The sequence below is a fragment of the Acanthochromis polyacanthus genome, chromosome 19 (genome assembly GCF_021347895.1).
Source record: "Acanthochromis polyacanthus isolate Apoly-LR-REF ecotype Palm Island chromosome 19, KAUST_Apoly_ChrSc, whole genome shotgun sequence".
Classification (NCBI taxonomy): Eukaryota; Metazoa; Chordata; class Actinopteri; family Pomacentridae; genus Acanthochromis; species Acanthochromis polyacanthus.
This window is the reverse complement of record NC_067131.1, coordinates 11422987-11443199: the sequence shown is the minus strand read 5'-3', so window position 1 is coordinate 11443199 and position 20213 is coordinate 11422987. Positions and strand designations below refer to the sequence as shown.

The 20213-nt window shown below is 39.2% G+C and overlaps 1 protein-coding gene across 1 annotated transcript in view; it reads right to left on the bottom strand.

The window, feature by feature from the left end:
• Positions 1-20213, bottom strand: part of nrg3b (neuregulin 3b) — a 197946-nt gene that overhangs the window by 66808 nt on the left and 110925 nt on the right. The gene's annotated exons all lie outside the window — the stretch shown is intronic.

Below are 20213 nucleotides of genomic sequence, written 5' to 3'. Positions count from 1 at the left end.
TAAACAGGGGCTATAGTACCTGAGGCAGTGGTCAAGGGTTCGAATCCAGCCCATAACCATTTAATGCATGCCATTTCCCTACTCTTCTGCCTGCGTTTCCTGTCTCTCTCTCCTTTCCTATGAATAGAAAAGGCCAACAAAAAATTCATCATGAGCGAATATCCCAATGATATCTTTTCTGGCTTTGATTTTTGCAGTGAGCGTCAACTGCAATAAATCTCTGTAATAGCAGCTTTCTCTGTCAGACACATAATCACGTCCTCAGATATGAATATGTATGAAAGCACTGTTGTTCTTGTTGTTGTTGTTGCTCCTGTTGTTGAATATGATCCGTGATTTTAACCAACTGTTTAAAATAGTTCCTGATTCGATATATCGTAGTCGACATGAAATTTGTGATGTATTTCTGAGTTGCATATTTTGAGGCAGCGTGTGTGTGTGTGTGTGTGTGTGTGTGTGTGTGTGTGTGTGTGTGTGTGTGTGTGTGTGTGATTTCTGCTTTTCAAAACACTGGCCTAAACATCATTAAGCAGGATGGGCACAAACAGGCGACTCACTAATGATGTTGTGTTAGTATACTATAAGATCGAGAAAAACATTTTTCCCCATCAGCAAATACTCCTCAGTCTTTGTTGTAAAACTACACCAGGACTGAGTATTTGGTCTATCAGTTTGGATACTTCCATATAGAAATACCAATGATTTAGACGGAAACGGTAGCTGGACTTTTGAGCAATCTACTCACTGCATGTCATCTCGACTCTTTTTAAAAGCCAAAATCCCAAAGCAATCCCATTTGTTGCTAAGAGGATGATTCTGGATGCTATTGTAGTTGCACAGTTATATTTGGTCTTTCTGTGTAAACCAGATAAAGGAAACATGATATAAAATGTAGATAAGCGACTGAAAATAGCCGACAAGTAAACGCATTCATCTAAGTTAGTCACAGTTTAGAACCTCGTTATTTAAAGAGGAAATTTTCAAGACCATGAGTATTTAACAGAGTAGTTCATGTGGAAAATGATTTTTTACAATAAGAACACTCATGTTAACATAAATATAAGACCTTCTGTGGCCATCAGCTAGACAAACTCAGTCGTTTAAAATTAAAAAGCCATTCAGCAAATGAAATGATGACGGCCGAGAGCTAAAAGTAGCAATTATCATGTCAGTGTAAAGGGTTACTCATCCATCACACTTTAGTAATGGTTTGGTCATGACTCATTCAAGTGGTTTTTTTGGGTCCTAATACTGAGGCTACACATTTAGGCTCTGAATCCCTGCGGATGAATGCAGACAAAGGGCAAAATTCTAACAAAATCGGCAAAAAACCTTCAAAAAAAATCCTTAATTTATTAAGTAGAAAGATTGAAATACTGCTATGCAATACACTGTGTTTTGTATTTTGTGCAAAATGTTAAAAGCTCAAAAAGATCACTTCAAGGGTGTTTACTGAAAGCAGAAGTTGGCTGTACTTTGAGTTTGCTGCTTCATTGTCTGGCACATTTAGTTCTGGCTTTTTGTTATCAAAACAAACTGGGCTCTATGAACTCTAACAGATTTCAGCAGTTCACAATACACAACTTGAACTTGAAATACTCAGAAGTATGAGTATGTATTTTGTGTGATTGACTTTTGTTTTTTCAGACTGCAGAGGCGGCATTGCAGATACATCATATAGCACCAGACTAAATTTAAATTAAAAAATTCAACTCACACATAAATACTAGGTTGGAGAGTGCAAAGATGACCATCTGCTTCCCACTAGATAGTCCAAAAACATGTTTTGCTGGTCATAAAGAAGGCCTACAAGCTGTCAAGTAAAGGGGGTAAATATAATTAGAAGCACCATTTCCTTGTGTCCGTTTGAAAGTCGAGCAAATCTGCCGAAAGCATGGAAATGTCACTGAGGGACAGTTTGAAAGATGGTATTTTAAAATCCAAACAGTTGTCATGTGGAGGGGGCTTGTGGTGTCTAATTATACAACAAAAAGGCAAATTATACAGCACTCTCACTGTCTACATTGTGCCCATTTGGAAGATATTTACATATACACAGATAAAAATCCCACTCTGCTGAATTACAGCGGATGAATCATTAAAACTTTCAGATGCTTTCATCTCTAGTGTGATAATATTTCAACAGATCCATCAGGTGACACATACAGTCGGCTCCTCCATCCAAAGGAAGCACTCGGCAGCTGCAGTGTCTGTACTCTGCACTCCATGCTACATTCAGAGCACAGTGTCTTGTCAGTAGCATTTGAGCGGAAGCAGAAAGAGGGAGACTACAGGACAAGGATAAGTGGGTTCCAGGAGGAAGGCCCCTGCCAGATTACATAACAACAGAGGATGAGCTCTGGCAAGGAAGTCGTGTGAAGAGCTTCGCCCGAGATGAACATTGCACGTGAAGAAGATATTGTTTTTTTTGTTTTGAAGATCCCCCTCCAGCACAAGCTTGGTGCCTCAGCCCCTGTGATCGCGCCAGTCGAGGGAAATAAGCCGAGCGTCATTGTCGCAGTGACGTGCCACTGTGTAATTCTGCTCAGTTGTACTACAAAGGGATCCTGTCACAAATGTGACTTTGGAGCTATAGATTTTTGGGTCAATTTTCAATGCAGTCGGAAACTCTGCTCTACTTTAATACTTCCTCACAGCAGATTAAGATAAGCATCTTCATTCGTGTCCTAAATTCAATGAGATGACAGCCCCTACTGTGCCCCTGATTCTGACAAGAGAGAAAAGCCAGGCTGTGATATGTCTTGTTTCAGCACACCACCGCTGAATTTTCAATAAGTTTGACCTGGGTCAGACTTTGCTAAGCCTAGCCTCAAACCCAGACTTTAAAGCACATAAAAGAAAAACCCAGCTGAATAAGCTCAACGGGATAATTTGGATGGCTGGGACTGCTATCTTCTTTTCACAGTGGCTTCACTTGCATAGCCCTGTCAAGATGCCTCTGTTCTGTCTGCTTCAATCCAGGAACAATGCACACACTGGTACGATGTATACTGGGAGGGAGAGGATGAAAAAGTACAGATGTAAAGGCACACCATGGAGGGGGGGAAGCTCCAGTGCGAACTAATATCTTCAGAAAGAGTTATCCAAAATCACATAGAACTGAAATATTATTCAGTGGTTTTAGAGGGTGCAGTGAACAGTGTCAACCTCTCCACGTCACACAAATTTTATGGCAAGAATCAAGCAGCTCTCCGAGGCCAATTCAAACTCCCCTGCATCGTATTGATCTGCCACTGACATGGCTGTAATGCAGGACGGTGCTGCTAATGGAGGGTGATAAAGTAACTATAAACCGGGTGCAACTCGCCAGTGCATCACTGCAAAGACTGATAGCAGCAAACAACAGCAGCGGATGCAAGAAGGCTAACAAACAGGATCTCTACATCTTTATATATTTTTTAAAATTTTTTTTTTATATACTCCCATCTGAAACACAAAGAGAGCTTTTATGGGTTCTTTGTGAGGATGACAATAAGAGAGCATTTCACCACAGAGAGCAACAAATGTAAAGTGTAGAATTTGGGGCTCTTTTATGATCTTCTGAGACTGTAAGCCTCGATGTAGTGGTTACTTTCCACTTGAGCCTTAAATATGCATGTGCTGAGAGCTTGCTAGGGAAAAATAGCTGGCCTTTTTGTTTGTTTACCATGTCTCACGGGAATTTCTGCAAAATGGCTGAAGAAAGCTAATTGCCTTTTTTGTTACTCCTAACCTTTCACATTTGAATGCATGTAACTTCTTGCAATTACACAGCGTGCCAAAGGATATGTGATTTTCCCATTAGATTTCAGTAATCTGCTCCCCTTCAGACTAAACCTACAGTTATGTGCCACACACAAGCCCAGCAGTACTATACAATTAAACAAAACTGTAATCTGAAATGCTGTTTTTTTTTTCTCCTTTGCACAATCTTATAGCTGTGAGGTTTGAATTACCATCACCCATCAAACATGTCACTGGCAATATTGTAGTGTAATTATTATTGATTGTCACGGACGAAGTGAAATTCCAGATTCATTCGCTTGCTGCGGGGATCGACTCTTGTTAAAGGATGCATCAGCTCGTTTGTCCAGTTGAACAATCATCTCGCTGACCCTCTGGCTAGCCTATATAAACATGACCACATTTTACTGCTTGTATGAGATCCATTTACAAGGACATATTGTATGCCTCTGTTATAAAGCTGAGGGAATGGACAGGAAACGCATGAACCATTCTCGGCCGACAGTCGTGAAACTGTAACATCTAGTAATCTATTTCTGACTGAATGTACACAAAAACTACAGTCTCTCAACTGTATTATTACGACAAGACGGCCTAAGTTCAAACAACATTGCTTTTTTAACAGTAATGCAGAAATAATTTATATCAATTTATAGCTACGGTTTTAACTAGTGAAACTCAATTGTTTTTATTGTGCTGTATCAAACTGTTTCATGCCACTAAAAATTCACTGTTTTAAAAGATGCTTTTTTTTTGTTAATGAATAGACAGTTCCTAAAAGTCTCAATTTTGATGAAATAAAATGAATAAAGCAAAGCTATTTGTGAAGATGCTCAGACTGCATCTTCACAAAGTCCTCCAAGAACCAAAAAAAATAAAGAAAAATCAATCATTCACGTTGGTTTAAAGAGCAGAAAAAAATACATCGGTACTATCTGTGCTTACTTTAAAGGAGGTTAAAAGAAGAATGGTCAAACTGAGGCAGCATTGGCAAGAACATCCTGATGCGAAGCTCCATAAACATATGATGCAACCTGATAGCATTCTCAGTCTCCCAAATGCCCTGTTCAACTAGACCAGTTTGCAACATAAGCTTTTAATTCAGTATTTAAGATCTTAAGTGAATGTCAAGGTATCAGATACCTTTCAAGGAAATCACCTGAGTTTCTTGCAATAAAGATGAGATATCTAAGTTTTCAGAGGCTGTGAAGCACTGTTCAAGGTGTACAACTGGTGGAATGTTCTTGAAAAACTCCACAATATGTACTGAAATATAGTATTATCAAGCTGATATAAGGTCTTTACTCAAGGTTAATCAGACCATAACAACAGGAAAGCAGTTTCATCAGTTGCTACCTTCTTTTTTTCTCGAAAAAGAAAGTTCTGGCTCTGGATACAACAGATAAATTCAAAGACATTATCAAGCAATTACTCCAAACAGGAAATAGTACAATCAAAGTGCGTTGGTTTTACATTCTGTTAAAAAGTGAAGCAGGCATTGAGAAAAAAACAAAACAAAAAAAAACGGTGAATTTGTTTGGTAATCTCAGGATTTCTCAGCAGTTTTTTAATGCTGTAAGCAGAATTTCATTTTTAAAAGAGCGATAATTTGTTTCAGGCTATCTCTAACAATCCATAGCATTCACAAGTTACAGTTCTTCACATAGCATCTGTGCAGCAGGAATGAATGGTGTCCTTCAAGCATAGTTCTTAACAGGAAGGGTCTTTTGTGGCGAACATTTCTTCACGCTGACTGACGGCTGAATTACAATTAGTGCTGTCATTGGTTGTTTAGAGGCATAGTCATTGCTAGAGAGCTTAGATACAAGTCTACATCTGCAGTAGCTCACAGTGAAAAGACAGCATTGGACTAATGCATATGTTCAATGGGCAAGATACTGAAGTTATTTAACCCCGTCCAAATTAGTAAGATTCTCCAGCAGTTATACATCTATTTTGACGCATACTGCTTGACATCTTCATTCTTCAGATTCATATTTTTGCACAATGTATCTCACAGTTTTGGGTAAATGGTAGCTGTGCAGTTGATGCTGACTGAAAAAAAAAAGCTTTTGAACCTCAAACATCGATTGAGCTGCACTTGAGCATAGAAATAACATATGAATCCTTAAATTGACTGCTATTCCCTCTTTCTGCAGTGCTATCGATAGTCCCCATTTTGTTGTGGACTTTCTGCAGCGTTAAATGGATGGTTGCTATAGATTTCTATTAAGATGGTGTAGCAAATTTTATTTTTACTCCCAGGTTTTCTGTCAGACTCTTTCACAGCGTTCAATACTGTGTCTATTTTTTGTTCCATTTAACTTCTAAGATGCTTAGACTCAATATACATCATGCTTCACACTATCATCACCTGGCAAAATAGCCAGTAGCATAGTTCCATCCCTCTTGCTCATCCTCCTCTCATTTCTACCACTTGACACGCTTTTTGTGAACCGACTGCACTAAATCCATATCTGCCCCTCCACCGCTTTTGACCTTCTCTGTTCACTTTCTTCTTCACTTTCCCTGTCAATCCAGCAGCCTCTTTGCTGTCTGCAGCCTTGCAAATTGAGTGAACACAAGTTCCGGTTTGCTTGAAGAAAACGGCTCAAATCTGGCTTGTCTGATGACCTGTCTCACTTTCAGCAGCGCCTCACCTTCTTATCAACGTTTATTTCAGCTTCTAACTCGACCCTCTTCGTCTAATTCCAATTCTGTGCTCCTAACCTCGGCAAATAATTCCCTGTATCTCTCCTCACCCCTATCCTCTCACTGGCTCTTGACTCTCTTAATCCTGAGGGTTGCGTCATCTGCCTTCGCAAGAACTCTGAAGATATCTGAGGCTTTTTCTTAACTACCCACTAACCCTGTCCTCAGTTCCCCCCCAACTACTTCCTCTGTTGACCTTACTGACTTTGGTGTAAATTATCTTTCTCCTTTCTCCACAGATGAGGTCCTGAAACTGATCTACAGTCTTGCCACTTTTACTGATTGCTATCATCAGCACCTCTCTGATGGCGGACCGATTACAATCTGCCTTCAAGTCAATTGAAGTGCTACTATGGGAACACTTCACAATAATGGAACTTCACAAGCTTGGAGAAAAGTTAATCAATATCAATAATGTGTTACTTATAATAACACAAAATGTGTAGCAGCACATCAACACTAATGAGACTTTAGAGGAGAAGCATTGATGGTACATCATTTATAGGGTACGCCATTATTTAGTTTGATTTTCACATATGCATCGAGCTATTTGTCTTTAGGAACACGGAAAGTTTGAAATAATTTACTCGTCATACACAAATATCCATCACATGTGAGATGCTAGCTCCAGCAGCCCTGTCTCTGAAAATTTATGTTCCGAAACAACTAAACTGCATTGTCAATTATGCTCTTAAGGAAACAGATTTTCTCCCAGATTACATTTGTTTGTGATGGACTACCATTTCTAACCAACAGATCTTCACCATGAATTTTATTGCTTTGCTGCTGTTCCTTTTTAGCCAACCGATCACGTATTAAATGGGACATTTTGTCACCTCCACAACCTGGAAGATGCAGTGAAGAGTGTATTTTAACCCCAATTGTGATATTTTCTAAAACCTCACCAGCCTGTAGTTTTGGTACCCAAACCGAACCAAATAGTGAGTGGAAACAAAACTTAATAATGCCCCCATATGGGCATGAACCCAAGTCTCCTAAGAAGAGTCCTTTTGTAGACTTATGGCTCCACTTCCTGTCTAAACTTCTAATGCAGACTTTGAGCCTAATGGTGCACTCTGTTGTCATGTTTATTTTAACTTGTATTCCAGCATCTGAACACATTAAACCACCTTTTTCAGAAGAAACTATACATAGTCCTGAAGATTTATAGAATACATACATGATGCTTTGCTAAACACAATGTAAAACTTGTGAAACTGATTAAAAAAACACAACACACACACACACACAACACCTCAATGAGACGAATAAATGTATCACTTTGAATTTGAAGGCAAGAATGTTGTCTTATTTTGGAGGAATCTGCATGTTGTCTCAGAGTTTCCTCCCCCATGTGGCTCTTATCTCTAATCAGCAATTGCTATTAGTCCAACATCAATGAGTTTCTGTATCTTCTGAGCAATGACTGAATCCTTTAAGTGGTCGCTAAGTGCTTGAGGGTCTTTCTACATTTGCTCAGTGCAGTTTAGTTGAACAGGAACATAGCTTTTGTGAGACAAAATGTCATTATCTGCCGCACCACTTTACCGTCGTTAGCTTAAAAAACAGTTACATGCAGAAAAAAATTCTACTTTTCTTGCTGACAATTATGCTTGCTCATAGTTTCTTTTGTCCGGTGTTGCCGATGCAAACCATCGTAAGCAATTATTAAGCAAATATTTTGTAAATTTTGCAAGATGGCACAGTAGACTGACTTCCATATTAAAGCTTAATGTATGTCTGCTACAATAAAACAATACTTCTGTTTCAGCTGAAGACCTCAGATTAGTTTAGGAGACAAAGCTCTAAAATGGGATGACACATCAATATAGACTTACATTAACACTCAAAAATAAACACCGCTTTTGAACACTGTAAGCTTCATCGAGGTGCTATTTATTGCATAGGAGTTGCATTAGATTGCATTATGCATTATGGCTTCAGGTGTGTGTTCGTCTATCTGTGCCACTTAACGTTAATGGCTCCCCTCTGTGAAAGACTCACAGAGCGCATAATTCATCAGTTTCAATCGCATATAGCTTCAGATATGCTTTTAAAAGGTTATATTATTACTAACCATTTGTGCAGGCATATAAACTGCCATAGCAAAGGATAAAATGTTTTGAGAATAATCTAAATATTTGCTCGTGCTTCCAAAGGAGGAAACATGCTTGAAATTGACATCATTTTAAGAGCCAGCTGAAAAATTTATGAAAACATATGTAGAGAAGGTGGGTTGAGGTTGATCAGGCTGTTTTTAAACAGCTGATCTCAGCATTGAAATGCGTTAGACAGACAAGAAGAAACACTGCTTATATAAGACGAGATGAGCAAATCATCCACTCATCCCAGCAGAAGACGACAGGGAATGTCAGTGGCCTACGGTAAACATGGGCCAAACCATAAGCAACCAACTGTAACAACGAACACCAGGAGCAAGTGGTGCCAGTTCGCTGTATATCAATGCTCCTTTTCACCCACTCTGTATTCAGCTGCATGATGGGAAAAACAATCAATGATGGGAAAAACAATCATTAGGAAAACAATTCAGCCATCTGATAACAGACGCTGCAGCCATTTATAGGCAAACAACGTACAGCACAGAGCCTAAAGATACTCAAGCATGCATGCAAGTTCATCCTCATTATCAAACTGCGTGCAACTACGCAGATCAGCGACAACATTAAAACAACACGGAGATCAACTCCAAGTTCTGATCACGTCAGGCATGGACTCCACAAGAATTCTGAAGACGCCACAGCAGATCCTTTGACTCCTGCAAGCTGAAATCTGGATTCTTAATGTATCAGACATATTTCCCATCAATGCTCCATTACATTTAGATCTGAGGAATTCGAAGTGAACACTATGAAGTCTTTGACAAGTCTCTCAAAGCATGCATTTTCACAGTGAGGCAGGGTGCAAAATCCTAAAAAGCTACTGATATAGCCGGATGTATGAGGTCTGCAACAATGTTTAGGTAGGTGGTACATGTCGTGGTAACATCCACATGAATGGCAAGGTTTCCCAGTTAAACGCTGCCAAGACCATTACAGTGCTTCTGCTGGGTTACCTTCTTTTCATACTGCAATCTCCTGCCAACTCTTTGTCAAGGCAAACAATGCACACACACCCGGCCAGCCACATTATGTAAAAGCAAATGGGATTTATCAGACCAGGCCACCTCCTTCCATGACTCCACAGTTCGATTCTGGCACTCAAATGCAATACAATTTTTCAGTAGTTTCTGCTGCAGTAGCTCTTCTAAGGCTCCAAACCACAAGGCACGGGTTTAATTCCCCATATGCATCCTTCCTTGGTGCACTTTTGGTAGGTACAATGATTGCATACCAGGAACACACAATACCTGCTGATTTGAAGAGGATCTGACCCATTTATGTTTAGCCACAATAGCTTTAGCTTCAGTCCTTACCGTTGCCCATATTTCCTGCTTTGAACATATGAATTTCCACAACCGACCGTTTACTTGCTGCCTAATATATCTCAGCCATTGTAATTAGATGATCAATATTATTCACTTCATCTGTCTTTTCATTGAATGTCTTCATGTTGTAGGTGTTCCGTATGCAATCCATATAAAGGATTTTTAATTACAGTCGTTTCAGTCATTCACATTTGTATCATGTTACATTAATTGTGCTTTTAATGAACGATCACCCACCATATGTGGTTATCCAGTGCAACTGTATCTTTTGGATTCGGTTAGAAGAGTGATGCATTTTAAAGTCATATGGGTTTTTGTTGTGTCATCTGGAGTTATTGCTAATTTGTTTCTCATGTCTGACACGATGATCATATTTCCATGAGTTTGGTTCATCTGCACATATGTTGGGTACTGAACTGAATGTGACTAATTGGACGTCAGAGAACAGATAGGTATTTACGTACTTCTGACATTTTTAAGTGCTGTCTTGAAACAACATGATTGTCACATGTGCATAAAAAAGTAAACGGAACAAATATACAACAAGCACCAACAATCTGGGCCTGAGCCAAGTGTCTGTATCCATGAGAGCTGTATGTGTGCACTGCACTGAGCAATACCGGGACCATCTGTAGTGGCAACTGAAAGATACACTGCATGGCAGTGGATAAAAGAGACTAGCTGACAAGGTAGGAGTTAAGGTGGGTTTTATGCTGTGCTGAATAAATGGAGTCTGCACTTAAATACTGAGGCACCATCTGGTTTCCTAACACTGGTGGGAAGCTTGTCCATATCCAGGGGTTCCTTTTGTCAGAGGGTTTTGCTCCCAAGTTGTTTCTTTGTGTCAAATGCAGGCATGAGTAATCCTGCAAGGCCATAATCGATATGTGCATTTGCACAAAGTCAGTGAAGAGAGACAAAGAGCAACTGTATTATTCTTGTGTTTTCTGGTTTGTGTAGATATTACAGCTGCGTATTTGTGCATGGCTGATTTGGGTGTATGGAGTTGAGGAGGCCTTTGCGGTGCAGCAGTTAATTCTCTGGGATTCAGCTTCTGAAGAAAAAGATAGAATAAGTAATTCAGATTACTTCAAATGTAAATAGACTTTCTCTGGATGAACACTCAGTTGGCAAACAGTCACCCTTTAGGGCAACATGTTATGAAAAGTGTTCCGGCAAGCTTTAATGTGGCGTGATGTACCACCATTACAATAAAAGGGAACTGTAATCATATATAATGTGTAGTGTGTGTGCGACTGAAGGGAAAGTCTTGCACAACAGACAAAAACTAAACTTTTGGATCTGAATTTTAATCTGCAGTTCCTATATAAAAGTGATTTATTTGACAGGTTTTAGCAAAAGCAGCTGAAGACAGGAAGGTAGATGCCAACAAGCTGAAGGTTCCCGGGACCATCAGCATCAAAGGTTGCACTTGAGTGAAAGAAAACAAGGACTAATGCAGAGCCCTGGTCAAAATAGCAGCCCATTTGTTACTTTCATTAGAGCTGTCTCAGTGCTACTGTACACTGCAGTCTGAGGCAGATTCATGGAGGTGATAGATACTGAGAAAGTAAGTGGGCTCAAGATTGGAAATTGGTCCGTCATTTTTCAGACTTCAGCATTGCTGATGAGCGTTTTTTAAAACACTTGCTTTAAAACTGCTACACTGTCAAATAAGAAGCTCAAAATACAAAGAAAATAGAACTATTCAGAATACTAAGACTTTTTGCTGAGAGGAGGGAATCGTTTCCTCTGGTACATTTTGGGGGATGGTATCAATACAGGGTGGACTATTTTAAAGTCACGATTCAGATATATCCTGAGAGAAATGGAATGAATCCTCAAAATCTTAAGAGTGTGGCATTGACACAATGTGTATTTTTCAGACTTTTTACAGGATAAAGATCGGAGGAGAGACATTAGACGAGGTGGATGAGACAACTTTGGTCCTTCATAACATTTCACTCTGAAATATTGCTGAAATAAAGCAAAAACGTCTTGAGTCTGTGAGGCTGGGACACTTATTAGGACTGCTCAGCCAATTATAAATGATATGGGTGTCACAAGTGAGTGGTCCAAGTTGGACTGGCTCTGTGCTGCCAGAGTTGATGGTGATGGGTAACATAAGAGTCATACAGTGGGCGATATGTAAAGCCTCCAATCTGAAGTCTTGAGATCCAGTTTCTTCTCATAATGATTTTTAAAAACATGACAGATATTTGAGACTGACACCAGCAACCGATGACATCGCTTATATGACATCCAAGGGAGTCCATTTCTTTGTACAGGGAACATAACTTGACAAACCTCTATATCAAGGATTTCAACACTTTTTTGACTTGTTTCCTGGCGTTTTTAGTTCAAATGTTCATTCTTGGCATCTACTTTTACTTTGGTACAAGAATATGCAACACTTGGCAAGATTTACAAGGTTATCTACCACGAGAACTCCAGTGGGTACTGAGCAGCAGTTCACAGTGTCATTTAATGTATTTCCCTAATGGTTCGTCCTGACTGTCAAAGACTAAACAATCTTGTTTCCACCAATATGTAGTTTGTGAAGTATTTAAAAGTTTTAGTTTGTCTTCAGTTATTTCTCCAAGCTTAAATGGCAGATGGTATATCAAGGAGTTCATTTTGGAGGATTTTTTTTTTGCTGCAACATATTTTATTTTTTCTGGAGAGAATTATCATCTCACCAGTATGTCTTCTATAACTCATGAACAAATGAAACGTATATTTGAATTGATTTCATAGAGCTTGTTAGACTGCAGAGAGCTCGGCTCCAAGGCAGATGTCTGTGCTCATAAGAGGGCTATGAGATCCTCCTTTTCCTTGTCGCTGCCAATTGACACTCCACACTGCAACGGCTGCTTTTGTCTCCGCAGTCCAAAGATGACATTTCAGCCATAGAAGGGATGTTCTACTGCCATTTAATTGGTAACTACAGATGGGCACAAACTGGAGCGTCACTGTGCCAACATCTACCAGATTTATCCGTCCCAACAATCAAATGTGAAATCCCCATTAGGGGCTTGGTTGGGAGTGACGGTTAGGACAGATTATCTGGTAGAATGGAAGCTTTACAGATTTATCCATCCATCTTAATCACTCTAATTGACCTGTGGACTGTTCTGAGCCATCCTGATAATATGAGAACTGTTGGGTATCAGCAACAGAAAGGGTGCTTTAAATAGGATCTATGTTCCTCACCTGGCAAGGGAAATTCTGATGTGTTGGTTTTTCTTTTATCGCTGCATGTTAATATGCATATTAATGCACATGTCACCACACCGGATGGTGAGAGATTAGAGGTCTTGACATTGGTGCATCTGTGACATATCAGGAGTCTGGAGGATCATCTCTACTACACCGCTGCACGTGCAATGCTGACGTTTCCTCATCGTGTAGCGTGCAAAGGAGTGTGACAGAAAAAGAAGTGTGAATTTTGCGACATGATTCATTTTCAAAATGGATTTTCAAATTTCACTCATGTGGCCCCAGTATTTGAAAAGCATCTGTTTTTCTCAATCTACCATGAAATTATATGCAGTCTCTCTATGCGTCTGCTCTCCCTCTTTTAATGTAGAGCCATTATTCATCTTATCACTCATTTTGCCACACAGTTACTAATTGTTTTGTTTTACAAGCAAAGTTTTATTAAAGTTGTTAACTGCTGCAAAATGGATTAGTTTGCCATCTTTCTTCACACTATCTATGGATTCATGTGTCAGCTAAGGTAATTGGATCATTGATCTGTTCATTCATCCCTGTATTTGTCTTGCCACATGTAGTAAAACCGTTCTCAATGGAAAGTTTTGCTGCAATTGTCTGTTTTGTGTAATTACGCTCAGCCTTAACAGGTTAAAGCTCAAGTTCACACCTTCCCCATCACAGATTGATTATCACTACAACTCAGCATGATTTTAGACTTTATTGCTCTTATTTTTTTGTGTGACTACCAATTTCATTCTGATTTTTCCCCACTGATGACGTATTGATCACAAATATTTTACGATCCAACATTAAATGCGGAAAGCAGAACACATTTGTTGAGTAAGGACTAACAGCACTACACATGTTCTTGCAGAGTTCTGTACAATCTGGTTTAGTTACCCCTGATTTGGACTAGTCCTAACTGTGTTAAAAAAAAACATTCAAACTTGCCCAAACTTTCACTATTTATAGACAAACAGCAGCCCCGCAATTCACTCGGCTTCAAGTATTCAGCGAGAGTTTTAGGGGGTGGGTGCACACTCATTTGCACACATTTGCATGTCATTAGCACTTCAAACCTACAAACTTGAAAGGCTTTCCTTGTCAAGACACTCTAATCTTCCTCTCTCTCTCCGTCTCCCTCTCGTTTTCTGTCGTACTCTTTCCCAGGTCTGCGCTCTCTCACACAAGCAGTGATTAAGAAGCTCAGGACATCAATTAGAAAGTTTAACCTTCTGTTCACACTTATGACAGTTTTTGAGATATTGACACGTGCTTGTGTTTTGTTCTCGCTGTACTGCGGATTAGAGACACCCAAAACTCAAAAATAAAGACAATTGAATCTCAGTTGCCCAGTCTTTCAGCTGATCTAACCATTAAGTAGCTCAAAAGTTTACTTCATAGGAGTAAATGCTACTAGATCTAATGATGTTGCAGTGTTTTTTTGCTTGTTTTTTTTTTTGTTGCTATTTTTAATGTTCTTCATACCACACGTAGTTATTCTGAAAAACTTGTCTAAATTTATTCAAAAGCTACTCTTTCCTTGTGTCTGTGTCTGTGTGTGCAGTTTGCTTTTTCTAAAAAACATCTTTGCGCTTCATCGATGTTCATAAGCTACTACTAAAATTCAGAATGGGGCGCTTTAGGTAACCTGTTTTTGAGTAATTTTTTGCATTCAACAGGCTCATGCAACTCTGATTAACTCCTTCGACAGTCTTAACACAGTATTAAATTAATGAAACCACTCTGTTTAACCCTTTCAACTTCAATTAATGCTCAGTGTCTTGTATACATTGTATATCTATCCATCTAGATAGACACATGGAGAAAGAGACAGAAAGACTATTGCACATTGGCCCCTCATCAAAAATGGAATCAGGACAGATGTAATCTACTATTGATTAATTATACAACTTAAGACCATGAGCGCACTTGTGTGAAATTTATTAAGTCTGATATGGCTGTGGATACAAGTAAGTTGAGAGATGTAAAAGCCCTGCTACTCTGCAATGCCCTTTTCAAAAAGTATACGTCATAATATTATCCAAGCTTTTCTTGTTGAAACAATGACAACATCTAATTAGAGATGGCAGGACCCTTCATGAGCAGAGTTACACTGAGATTTGTAGAAACAGCAGTGGCATATGGTCGACCGGCACACTCGCAAAGAAAAAAAAAATCAACAAAGCTTCAACTCCATCAACATCCAAAAAACCCCAAAGGCATTTCAAAACGTAATCATTGTCATGCTTTCCTGTACATTGTTCATTTCCACTGAACTGCTTGAAAGATGCAGGCTTTGACAACACTACCCCATTTGTTGTCACAAGTTTAGACAGCTTCCTCAACTGAAAGTAACTTATTGTTGTAGGCAAAAAGCAAATCTATCAAGGACTGTCTGTGGCTTCACCTAAAAACACAAAAACATTCCGGTAACCATTACATATTTTGAGACATTTTCTTGAGTTTGAAATAAACGTTGATTTGATTTCATCTCTAGTCACAGAAACCAGAATGATAATGATATGTAGGTGGCAGTAAGTATTTTAAATGGCTGACAATTGATACTTACATTGCTTCTTATTCAGTAAAACATAATAGGATTAGCTTTCCATGCTTTTATTGTGTTACTTTCAATATAATTGAAATGATATGCACAAATTGAGTAATACATGACGCACTTTGGAAGGATCAAAGTGCTTGAGATGTCCTTATTTGTGCTAAGATGACGTGACATTACAGTTAGTGACAAGGAGTTCAATGTCTTTTCACATCTAGCTCAAGGAAATTTGGGAGACACTCTGCGATAGATACTGCAGTATTCCCAAAGCAACGGAAAGAAGCTTGCGGCTCACCGCACATACTAAATTAAGCTGAAATAACACAATCACCAATAAAAACCAAAAACATACTGACAGGTAACCAGTGCAGGGCAGTCCCAGAGATGCAGAGGAAGTCCCTCAGTTCATTATTTACCATGTACAGAGGTCAAGCAGGGCACGGACCATTAACTACAGGTAACTGACCTGCGATGAATTCTGAGCTTCTTGTTATTGATGAAGTTGCGCAGAATTCCCCACTTTCCACGTGCATAATTACCATAAAGGTGCACTTTGAGTCAAAACCCTATCATGGGAGGTGAGTTTTCTTTATTTCCATTTAATGATCCAATGTCAAACAACATGTCGTAGCTTTCAGAGGGGGGACAGCATATTTTTGGCATCACTGTGCAAAAAAAGAAAAGAGAAACTAGACTTCTTTCCCTCCTTTTGGCTATATTTTCAGGCTTTAAAAAAACAAGACAATGACAGGAGACCTTAGTCAATCACAGGACTTTTACCAAGAGTAAGATGTGGTGGTATAGTGGTTTAGACGAAGGACTTTCAAGCAGAAAAGCGTGGCTTCCAGGAAATCCCAGGTGAAGCCACCAATGAACGTTGACTTCCAGCCTCAATACTGCTGCACATTTTAAGTGCGAGATTGTGTAGGGGCTTAGAATAGAGAGGGGAGATATTTTCCCAGATATCTGCCTACTAAACTGTAAACTCAACATATTATCACATAAACAAGTCTGTCTGTTTTTCATACACTCCTAAGTTTATCTTCCAAAGTCTCATGCTTTTACTTCAATCACCATCTTACTTTACTAAAGTCTCTTGGCAAAAACTGTACAATTTAAAGTTTCTGGCGCTCATATGTTGCCAAGATAAACAATTGACAGCTCACTAAAGTCACACCCCATGTTACTAGAAATAGTGCTACATTTGCCTGAGGGGATTAGTTTGCAACAACATGTACACATGGCTCAGCTGGTGAGGATGCTGTCGTTCTGACAGAGACAAGACTTTAATCTCTGTCTTTAAGCACACTGTCATGTGTGCAGTCATAAAGTGCATATTTAGGCCGCCTTTGACAAGGCTGTCACTTAAACATGAGTCACTTAGCAACAGTATTTTCGACTAATGCACATGGCTAATGGCATCTTCATAACCTATGGCTGATCAGATCTGCAGGTGACAGTCAGTGTGACTCACCGGATGTAGGATGCAGGAATAATGCATTGATCATTTCAGTTGGCTTTCTTCCTCCTTCTGCTATCTGTGTGGTGTTCATCACAGGAAACAACAATCTCTTAGCAACAAGCAACCACACAGAAAAATTCAAGTTTTGCAGCAGATTTAAGTTGTGCAGTGAGGCAGCCATGACAATTTTTTTTGCTGACACCAAAGGAGCATCCTTCGCTTAGCCCCATGATACTGTTATTGGTTTAAGGAAATATTAACCAACCACAGTGTTTGTTTCCCCCTATAGCAGAATGATAGCGTGACGCTGCCAGACATTATGTATAACAGAAAGGGCTTGTGGTAAGACTATTGTCAGTTGAGAAGAGGAGCCTACTTTTGTCATCCTCTGTCAACAATCAAGAACAAGTTGTTTCAAATATAACAAAACTATAAAGGATTAATCTGCTACTGCTATCGTTGTAAACACTTTTTATACTGGGAAAGAACGGAAAGCTCGACTGACGAAAGTGACAAAGAAAAACTGTTCTACGTCAATGTTTCTCCCATTTTGTTAACTCCAATGTCAAGAGAGGAAGTGTTTACTACTATTGATTACCTATATGAAAGCACCAAAGAGCTTTAGAAGATATGTTTCCCCATAAACTCACTATAAACAAAAGCCTGACAAATACTACCCAAGGCCAATACGGATTTTTAGCGGATGAGAAAATTCAGATGTCATTCCAATATAGGTGCTTTTATTTTACAAAGTGAAAACGATGAGGCCTCTGTCTGCTCCGCTGTGATGCGTGCTCTGCTACATGTGCTGCAGACAGGACTGAGAGTAGTGGAAGCAATTAAGTCCGCACCATTCCATTATGAAATGGCAATATTTTGAAATTACCACAAGCATCTTTTTCGCCGTATGTTCTGTAGAAAAAACAAAATCCGAACAATGCATATGAGAAAACATACACACCACCGCTCATACACAATGATAGGCCAACATCGGCCGGTACAGATTTATCGGTTAAGCTGTGCTACACACCACCACTTCCGTCAAGTACTCTGCCATGACACACAAAAATACATAAATTGCATTGGTTTCTAAGAAGAGCTTCCCGAAAGTCAGTAACAAGTGACATTTGCATATAGATGATGGCTTAGCTTGGAACTGAGCGCACACATGGCAGGCTGATGTGCTTCATTCATATTCACTGTGGTTACATCAGATGTGGGTGAATCAGAAGTCTTGGCCGCGGGGTTGCAAGGCCCATGTAATCATTGTCATGCATGCTACATATGAATAAAAAAAGCCGAACTCTACAAGCTACAACAATGAGCATTATTCATTTAAAAATACTGGCAGCCATTAAAGCTGTTCACAACCTAATGGTGCCTCTGGATGAGTTTACAAAAAGCTGCCGCAGTACTATTATGTGGTGTTCACATAAAACATTCCTTTCGAGGGTTTTAATCCAAAAAAAAACTAAATCGTAATTGAAAAATAATAATTAATTCTGAATGTATTAAATAAGCAAAACACGTTTAAATCAGGTTAGAATATTAGTGCTTCTAAAAAATGTTGATTTTGTCATTTGTTTTCATTCTTCTTTTGCCATTTTTCTGGTAAAAGGCAAGAGAATCTATGTGGAATCACTAAAATTTCTTGTTTAAAGACATAAAATTAGCTTTAATGTTTTTAACTGGTCTTTCAGCTTTAAGAGAATCCCCTCTTCCATCTTAACTCTAGTCAACATCTATTTGTATTGACAAATGAATATTTATCCCCAGCCCACTTGTTGTTTTCCAGAGGACATGGATTAAACTAGTCTGTTGCTTGATAATTGATCTCAGCCTGAGACAGGTTGAGGTGGAACAATGGGATTTCTTTCTCTCACCGTCTCCTTTCATTTGTGACTTTACTTAATTAAATTCAAATGCAATTCAATTCACTGTTCTATCAATAAACATGGACAGTTCTCCCGGCGCAATACCAAAAGCAAATCCTCTTGTGAGAACGAATGTATCAGGAAAAATAAAGATTCCCGTCAGATCATCTGATGATGAAATATCACCTTGCTTTGCACTTCTGCTTTTTTTAAATTTTCTCGGTCCTACATTTTTTCTCCTTTTCTTTTCTTTTGCTCAGTCTTCTGCCTTGTATTTCCCATCTAACTGATCTGTTTATCCTATCTGACATCCTTCTGAGGATGAAATGTACAAGCTGCAGCTCAGTTAAAGCCCGTAAAGATGCTACAAAGAGGACTACACTTTACTTCAGACGGAGAGAAACGAAAAGAGGCACACAAGGGAGAACGCTTTAGGAAATAGCGGTTGAGCTTGGCAAAATTATAGAAGGACAACAGATGCTCATTATTTTTAATTCGTCCTGCTAAAGATTATTAACTCACAAATCTTTCAAGGAAAAAAATTGTTATGATATTGGAAACACAAACATGGGGATATTACCATCTTGGAATTAATACCTCCTAACCAATACCTGGAAGCAACCAAATACTTCAAAGCATAATACAATGAGGCTGCATGTAAAAACGTCTCTTTTCCCATGTCTTTTCTACCTGTAATAATGAAATCGGTGGAGCTCCCTCTGGTGGATCCTTAGCACAGATGGAGTGTGTTTCAAGCCTGCACTGCACCTGAATCCTGATTTAAGAGATTCTAACCATCTGGTGCCCCTGAGCTGAGAGGAAGCTACATACTTACCCTACACTTTTTCCTCTATTAATAGAAGAATGCAACACATGTAATTATCACACAGCACATAGCGCCCGTCCCTCTTCATTTCCTCTTCCGGGTGGTTATCTAATCCTTATGACAAACACACAGGCGGTCCTTGAGAAAACTGTGTGTTCTTCATGCTTAAACATAATGGTGCAGCTATATGTACTCTATGCTGTGTCCACTGCTGAAAAACAATCACTTAGTCTTAAACATCAGTAATGAGAAGCAGCTGTTATCCTTCATCAGCTGAGCTCGCAATGAAATAAGTAAAGTGCTGCATGCAACCAACTAGTACTGCCGGCTTCAAATCCGATGCAGACTCTTCGGAGTGGTTACAATCAAATACT